Raw genomic sequence first — 8,853 nt, 5'->3', positions numbered from 1 at the left:
CTATATTTTTTGTGAACTTTTACTCTAAATGGGGATATTTTATGATTCAAATTAGGGATGCACGATATTGTTTTTTTGAAACCGATACCGATAACTTCCTGCTTCTCAAGACCGATACCGATAATAATATAATATATATATATTAAATCATCATTTCTATGATGAAGTTAGAGATCGTTTTAGCCCTGGGGTCGTCTCTGGCAAACTTCTTGCCTTTTTCAAAAGCCTTGTCGATAGGTAAAAGCCCCGGTGCATTTGCAGCTGGCTTTGGATTCGCCACTAGTTTAGCAGTGCAGGACGACGCTGAAGTTGGCTTCCGATTCAGAGCATCCGATTCGGCAGTTAAGGGGAAAGTTAAGGGACATTTAATTTACAGCGCTGAGCAAACAATCCTCCGTGTTTGAACCTCTTAAATCGCTGCATAGCGAATTTATTTAGACTGGATTATCCCAGAGTCTAAAGATTCTTTATAACCCAGTTTGAGATTTGTGAAACCTTTATTCTATTTGTGAAAATTAAAAAAAGGGAGATTTCAGTGCTTTGTTCGCATGTAAACCACATTAGACCAGGTCCTGATCTAAAACCACTAGTCATCAAATCTGGACTGGATTATCCCAGAGGGTCTAAAGATTCTTTATAACACAGTTTCAGATTTGTGAAACCTTTATTCTATTTGTGAAAATACAAACGAGGGAGATTCCAGTGCTTTGTTCCCATCTTCACCACATTAGTGGAACTAATGCATTGCATTTGTTAATACCATAGACTGTGGTTAATACAAATAGCAAGCGAACTATCTAACTCTGAAATGGTCCCATACTACCGACGACATGTTTGTTTACTGTCCTAGCTTCACGGCCGCACACCATTTACGTCACAGCCAGGCATGAGTTAGGGAGCGCTGGATTTTTGGAAAACTCCCCTCTTCCTAAACCACTACCACATTACTGGCAAAACGGGAAGAGCCGAGTGAAAAACAAGCGCCCCTTATCCCAATCCACCCACACCGCAGTATTTTTTTTTTTACCCACAAAATATATTGTGTATTATCGGGGCGATTAATCCAGTCCCGCCTAAAAACCCACCTATTTTCCCTCGCTTACCAGTCAGTCTGAGCTGAGCTATGTCATACCTATTTGTATGCTTTCACTGTCTGTCCATGGCCTTTATGTGCCTTGTTTTTATTCTTATGTGCTTTTTTTTATCTATTCGTGTAATATTATATTTTATTATAATGTTATGTTCATTGTGAAGCACTTTGGCAAACCCTCTGTTTTTAAACTGTGCTATACAAATAAAGTGGATTGGATTAATACTTTTATCGGGTTTATCGGGATGACGTCATAATTCCTAATATCGGACCGATAATTATCGTGCACCACTAATTCAAATATTGCCATGCATTACCAACTGAACTTTTACATTTGTGTATTTATAGAGGAAAAAGTATCTGGATCGCTCATAGGTCAAATTATAACGATATCAAAATTATTTAATACTGAAAAGGTGATTAAAAAATGTGAATCAACTAAAGCGCTGGGGAGTATTATAAGCTTAACGCCAACAATAGCTCTATATTTGAAGCGTTCTTCGAAGCCATGTGGTACCTGTTTGGGTTGTATATATTAATGCCCAAATGTGTAAAATGCATTTTAATGTTGGTCGAAAGAGAATACGTTTCCTTTTCGTTTTTTTTAAGAGTTACTGTTGCCCTCTAATTAGTAAAGTGCGATATCAGCCTCTGATATTAGAGGGACATAAATACAGTAGCCTGCAATAGAAATACATGAGTAAAGAAGACTCAAGTAGAGGGCAGTGGTGTAAGTACTCAGTGTTTATCACAATAGTATGGGATAGTGGTGGTCTAATGGAGAGTGAGGTGGGCACCACTGCTGTGCCCTTGAGTAAATTGAATGAATTTATTTTCTGTTAGACAGCTATCATACTGAATAAATATTTACTGTGAATGTATGCACACATGTATGGCATATGGCTGTCAAGTTAAATTAATTTCTTCTGACAATGTACTTAACCCCAAATAAAAGAACCCAATAAAAAGAGTTGTTAAATAATAGTGAAGTCACGTTGTAATAACAATAACTCATCTCTCTCGTTTTATTTTTGAGCTTTGCTAAAAGCCACTGTCAAGTGTCCATCTTGGGTTGCCGTCCGATATGGCGGACCATCTCGCACATGCGCAGTACCGATCGGGCAGGGTGACGGATCGGGTAGTGACCAAGCCCCCAGGAAGTGCGCCGGACTCAGATGGAAATATTCGTGCTGGCCAAACGGCGGTACTGCACATCCGTTTGGTTGCCAGGCCCGGAAACACTTTTTCCCATTGACTTACATGGGGAAAGAATGGTCTGTAACTCCTTGGATAATTTTTTTTAAACTAAATAAACTACCCAGTATGAACACTTGTATAGCCCGTATTAAAAAAATCTGTTCCTCAAGTTGTAAAAATGTGCTAATAACGTTATTCTGAGAGTTATTTCCCTCCCCCTAGATGCGCATTATGAACGCGCATCTAACCCACGGGACCGCGCAGCCCGGCACGTTCATGTTACGTGTTCAGCACTCCATAGACGCTTCTCAATACTCAAATTTCCCCTCCTCAACTCCTCGACTCCTCGGTCCTCCGGTAGTGGCCCGGAAATGAATTTCAGCGCGCCATTTTGAAGGACGTCTCATTTCTCTAAATGCACACCGAGGACCGAGGATCGAGCGTCGAGGAGGCTCTCTGGAGGAGCTATAACCGAGGATACACTGATGGTTCCTCCACGGCTCCTCCGCGGATGCATTTCCGGGAACGGTGGAGGCGTGACGCACGGCCGGACTTATCTCAGCCAATGACAGCTCTGCATGCATCCCCTGGATATTATTTTAGAAACTGCTCTCATCGCAACGCGATGTTTACAGTGAGAACAGCTGTGAGGTGCAGAAAGCAGAGTAGTGTGTACAATATATATCACTCAGTATAACAGGCCTACTCTCTTTATTTGCTTTAGTTTAGTAGATATCTACAAACAAAGAGTCGATATTTTTCTAAGACCATTTAGTGCTTTACATAATAAAATACACAACGGCTGTAGCCTGATTATTCTTTAGGAGCTGTAGGTGTGTGTGGTACAGTGTGTAGGTGTGTGTGGTACAGTGTCGGTGCGTGCTGTACAGTGCGCAGATGCGGCGGACAGACAGGTCTCAGTTGGTTTGGTGTCCTCTGCTTACTTCTAATACTTGCAAATACAACTTTTGGCCCGTAATTTCAATTCCCCATTTCAGCGACCAGAGAGAGGGGGGGGGGGGGTATATCCAGTCTCTGATTGTGTTACGTTATTATGAGAGTGCTCTCATACTTTAAATTGCATATATTTATATAAATATATTTGCGTGTGTGTGTGTGTCCGCATCTGTAACCTGTTATTGTCTCATTATACCGCACTCTCAATGAATTCAAAGTAAATATGTGGGGGAACAATGTTCAGCTGATCTAACAGAGATTATAAAATATGACAAAACACTCGACAGATGATGCAGCTGTTGCCACGTAATAATGAACGGACGTCGCTTTAATATGACCGCTCAGAGGAGAGGAGTTCTCATTTCTTTAAACGTCTGCTGCTTCCCCTCCTCTCTCCTCGGTCCTCCGCTCGCATCTCCTGTGGGCGGGACTAAGTCTCGAGGAGGGGAGTCGAGGAAGGGACATTTAAGAATTGAGAAGCCTAGTGAGTTTCTCTTTACCCATGGATGCACACCCCCTGTTAAATTGTCTCACCCACATTGATGCTTCCTACGCCCATGTTTTATTCCATGCGTCAAGTCAGGCAAATTGGGTCCAAATGTTATTGCATCAATGATCTGTTTAAAATCAATACATATATGCTGTAACTATTTTTGCTCTAGTTCAAGGGCTCAGGTAATGTGATTACTATATGAATAATGGTCCAAAATAACTAGGGCCGGGACTTTAACGCGTTAATTACGATTAATTAATTACACAAAAATTAACGCGTTAAAAAAATTAACGCATTTTAATCGCACTTTAATCGCACTTATTTTTGCACAGCGGAACGTTTCTCACTGGATGAGTTTCAAGCGTACCGATTATACTGGAGCACCAACTAACGTTCATGACTTCAGCATGGGACTTCAAACAACAACAAACCACGGTGATCAATAGTCAAACATGAACGAACAAGCTGATGAGACCGCTTTGGTCGGCCCCGTGGATGGGACATTTTGTTTTAAAAAACTGACGGATGGAAGCGTCGATAAGAGCACGGTTGTGTGCAAATTATGCAAAAAAGAATGTGCATATCACCGCAGCACATCAAGCCTAAAGTATCACCTAAATGCAAAGCATGTAGCAGCTAGCGTGGATGTTAGCCCGACTCCGAGTGCAAGGAACCACACCCTGACCCAACCCACACTCAACCAGATGACTGGTTTCAGGGCCAGGATAAGTAAGTCCACGTCTGAGAAAATAACCAGCTCACTGGATTGTCACTGGACTCGACATTAAGGACTGCTCGATGGCCCGGGGCCATCTAGCATTTAGCTCGGGCAATGAAGCCTCACCTGCTGGTTGCCCGATCGGGCAATCTATTATGCCAGTATCATGCAGCTCGCGGATCCAGTAATGAGTGACCCGACAGTAAAACTAAACATATCTACAGTATAACTAGTTTAGGTAGTTTGAGAGGTAATTAAAATAGCTACGTGTGATATTCTAACCTGAAGTGTGTGTTACTTTTGTTCCGCTCACCGCTGCATGCGATCATGCAGAGCTGCGTGTCGAGTCTCGACTCGTCAGCAGCAGCTGATCTCTCTCTCCCGTCAGATTAGACTTCACTCGCGTTTATGTCCATATCGATCAGATGCAGCTAGTTCTAGCTAATGATAGACTACCTGCTTATTAAAAGACAACTACACAATAAGTGTCGCTATGCAACTGGATGAGGCCACAAAGTATCGCACAGCATTATGCATTTGTTTACGTGCCCACCGGAGCCCCGAGTCATTACCAACAGATCAACGCACAATCAACCCACACAGGACATCTCTTTCTCCACATTAAGTGTTAGACATTAGAGTTGACTATTCTTGTCTGTCACATACTCTTCTTGTCTGTCACATAAGTGGCGCAACTGAAGCGGTATTGCTCTAAAGGGAAATTATTTTGACCGAAGATATTTAGATTTGCCGGCTAACGGGAACTCTGACGTGTGCTTCGCGGATGCGCTCGGCTCCTCTCGACTGCTGCTCGGGTCTGCTCGGTCAGCTTCCGGATGAGGAGGCATTCGTTCGACCAATTTACAGTAGTTAACATTACAAACATTTTTAACAGGGGCCATAATAGTGTAAATAATGTTTGTTTTGGCAGTTATAACTGAATGTAATGTTTTCTACTTTTTTCCATCTGGGAAGGCATTTGCCTTCATCAGATAGAAAGTGTTTTGACCAACAACTTAAGTGTTTCTTATAGCTATGCAGGAAGCGAGCAAACACAAACAAGAACAAACAAACAAGTGAAATGAAGAATACAATTGAAATTGTACAATATAATATTGTGGTGGTTCGTCTTATAATTCAGTCTAGAGAATGCACCAGACAGCATCTAAGACCTGCAAAAATTAAAAAATGTCTAGGGGGAGGCCCCCCAAACCCTTCGTGCCATTTCGTCCGCGTGCATTTTTCAGGGCAATCTCTATTGGGCTCAGGGCCATCTGTAAATTAGCTGAGATGGCCCTGTGCTTAAAAATGCGATTTAAAAAAATGCGATTAATTTCGATTAATTAATTACAAAGCCTCTAATTAATTAGATTAATTTTTTTAATCGAGTCCCGGCTCTAAAAATAACATTAAATGCATAGGGTGTTTGGTTAAGTAACATACTTTCGTCGCCGGCCGGCCGATACATGCCGCGCATTAATCTATGTTCACATGTAAATGAAGAAAGACTAAATGCGGACCATAGGCTACGGCAGGTAAGAATGCTTTTTTTTTTCTTCACTTACTCTCCAAATCGTCTAGTGTGTTTCTCAAACTGTATCATTAGAGGAAACTGTATTACAGGAGGCCCAGGTGCTGTCATGGACACAAGGTTAGTGATATTCATTCAAACGAACATTGTTTTGCAATAAGTGGCTCATTTATTCATGGTCGAGGTCGCAATATTTTTCCGATTTGTTCAACTTTGCTTGTGCACATCGTCTTTAGTTTCGTTTATATCAGGAGACCATGAGTCGAAATCTAGTTCTAGGAGTGTTTTGATGTGATGCTCCTACGCTAGATATTTCGATGATAGTTATATTAAATTAAATGTAACAACAATATGACCTGGCCTCACGAGAGCTCTGAGCGAGACTTGAGGGTTCCGTGGTTGCTACGCAGGCTCTCCAGGTTAATGCTCTTAGTTTGAACAAACACAAACTTCCTGACGGTCAGAAACTCAACATTTCTGCTCTCACTCGACGATTTCTCTGAAAACAAACTCATAAACCTGATACGATTTGCTTCCGGACCTCTCCCTAAACCCTACTGTCAAAACGTACAGGACGTTTTTCGGGTTAGATGTGACATTTATTCACTTTTTTCACCCACGTTGTTTTCAATGCATTTGACCACTGGCGCTCTCCAAACCCCGTACACAATCACATATATATCTGAAGATATTGACAATTTCTTCTATTTTTATTGTTAATTAATCAAATCAGAGTGTAATAATCCTGTTCTGACAAAATACTGACCAACCGTTTCACCTGTTGAAAAAGTTAGCATGCTAACGTATGTTGCTTTTACCTTTTTCTTTGTAGTGCTACAAACCATAACTGAAACAAGCTTACAAGTTAAAACATTATTTTATCCTTTTTATTGAATATATATGACTGATATTCACGATTGTCCTCGTTTCTTGATCATTACAGAGTAGATTAAGTGAAATAGCTGCAACAGAAATAGATTTATATTTACATGCTATTGTCAATTAGTAGGAGAGCTTAAATTAACATATTGTTGAAGAAATTGTGGCGTAATTTTGCCTCTGTGAAAGTTATATAAACCTGCTTAATGTAAACCTCACTGTAAAAAAGCATTGAGACATAGCAGTACAAACTAGGATTAGAAATAACATTTTCTAAATAAATTCTAAATATGTTCTCATAAATTCAGATTTATTGAGACAAAAGTTGGTGCATTCTTGAGTCCTTTATTCAGCCTGAAGCACGCATATTTTTCACAGTTTGCTTTCTTTATGCCTTGTTCCAGCAACATGTTAACATTTGTAAGGCAATGGAAAGAAAGTGTGAAACAAATGCATCCATTTGGGACTTTGCTACTATTTTATACTGCAAACACTCTTTACTCTTGCTCGTGTTTAGTTTTCGTACATGTTCTTTACAATAATTGATCCTTAGAATTCAATATGTGGAAGTGATTCTGGTGTAACACTCCATGGTATATTAACCTGATGTGTTTATCACCTTCAGTTGGTCCAAGCAAACAAGTGGGCAGCTCATCCTTCGCAGGATCCCAGCAGCACCTGGCTCCTCACCTGGCTCCGCTTCATTCAGTCCACTGAGAACCACGGTAAGAAGGGCGAACACTTTCCAGAAGCTAAACATCACACATTTTACACAATTACTATAAACACATATGGATTTATTGTCCTTGAGAAAAGTAAAGGCAAGACATGTTTTTAAAAAGTGTGCACATTACAGCCATGGCTGTTTCTTGCAAGCTTCCTTTCTTTAGCTCATATTTCAGTCAAATGCTCTCATGTCTGTTTCACTTTCTGCAGCGCTTGTTTGAACAATGTATTATTGCATTGTCCTCCTTTTAATTCAGTATGTGATGAGAGAGTGATTATTGTGTAACCCTCGCTGGTGTGTCGTCATGACGTGGAGCAGTGGTCTGATTGTTGTATTTATTTTGACCTTCAGATGGACCGGCACTACAAGTGGACAGCGGTCCTCCTGCCAGACCCCAGCCGGCCCCGCCTCATCCTGCGCAGGACCCCAGCCCCCCCCTCCCAGAGTGGCTCCTCACCTGGCTCCCCAGGTACAGCTGCCTCTGGATCTAACACTTCTTCTTCTCGCACCCCCTTCAGGGTGGTCTGCAACTCCTCTGCCGGCTCCCACCTTGGCCCCCCAGCTGGCCCCGCCCCTGAGCCGAAGTGGAAGAAGAACCTGAGGCTTCTGATGAAGAGGAGGGACCAGGCTGGCAGCAGGGGGAGCAGGAGAGGCGCTGTGGATGAAGGTAAGTCTGACCCTGGCTCCTCCATTAGGTCCTCCTCCTCCTCCTCTCGCTCTTCCTCTCGCTCTTCCTCTTGCTGCTCCTCCTCCTCCTCCTCCTCCTCCTCCTCCTCCTCCTCCTCCTCCTCTCGCTCTTGCTCTTGCTCTCGCTCTAGCTCTCGTTCTAGCTCCTCCTCCTCCTCCTCCTCCTCCTCCTCCTCCTCTCGCTCTTGCTCTCGCTCTAGCTCTCGTTCTAGCTCTTCCTCCTCCTCTACCTCATCCTCTAGCTCTTCCTCTTGCTTTTCTTCTTGCTCTTGCTTTTCTTGCTCCTCCTCCCCTGTCCTCTCCTGCAGACCCTCCCCACCTGTTCCCGAGGAGGGCTGGTCTCTGGTGCCGTGTGCTCATCCCACTAGGATCGTCCTCCGGCGGCCGCAGCGGTCCGGCTCCTCCTCCTCCTCTCGCTCCTCCTCTTGCTTTTCTTCTTGCTCTTGCTTTTCTTGCTCCTCCTCCCCTGTCCTCTCCTGCAGACCCTCCCCACCTGTTCCCGAGGAGGGCTGGTCTCTGGTGCCGTGTGCTCATCCCACTAGGATCGTCCTCCGGCGGCCGCAGCGGTCCGGCT

General features: G+C 43.0%; 1 long non-coding RNA gene across 1 annotated transcript; it reads left to right on the top strand.

The window, feature by feature from the left end:
* The first annotated feature begins 6,451 nt into the window (after positions 1–6,451).
* LOC139435851 (uncharacterized) lies at positions 6,452–8,266 on the top strand. Its single transcript, XR_011645065.1, has 3 exons — positions 6,452–6,571; positions 7,491–7,590; positions 7,944–8,266. It is a non-coding gene; the product is annotated as an uncharacterized lncRNA (long non-coding RNA).
* Positions 8,267–8,853: the final 587 nt, after the last annotated feature.

The sequence above is a fragment of the Pseudochaenichthys georgianus genome, chromosome 19, assembly GCF_902827115.2.
Source record: "Pseudochaenichthys georgianus chromosome 19, fPseGeo1.2, whole genome shotgun sequence".
Classification (NCBI taxonomy): domain Eukaryota; kingdom Metazoa; phylum Chordata; class Actinopteri; order Perciformes; family Channichthyidae; genus Pseudochaenichthys; species Pseudochaenichthys georgianus.
The sequence above is the reverse complement of the archived record's forward strand: the minus strand, read 5'-3'. Positions and strand labels throughout refer to the sequence as shown.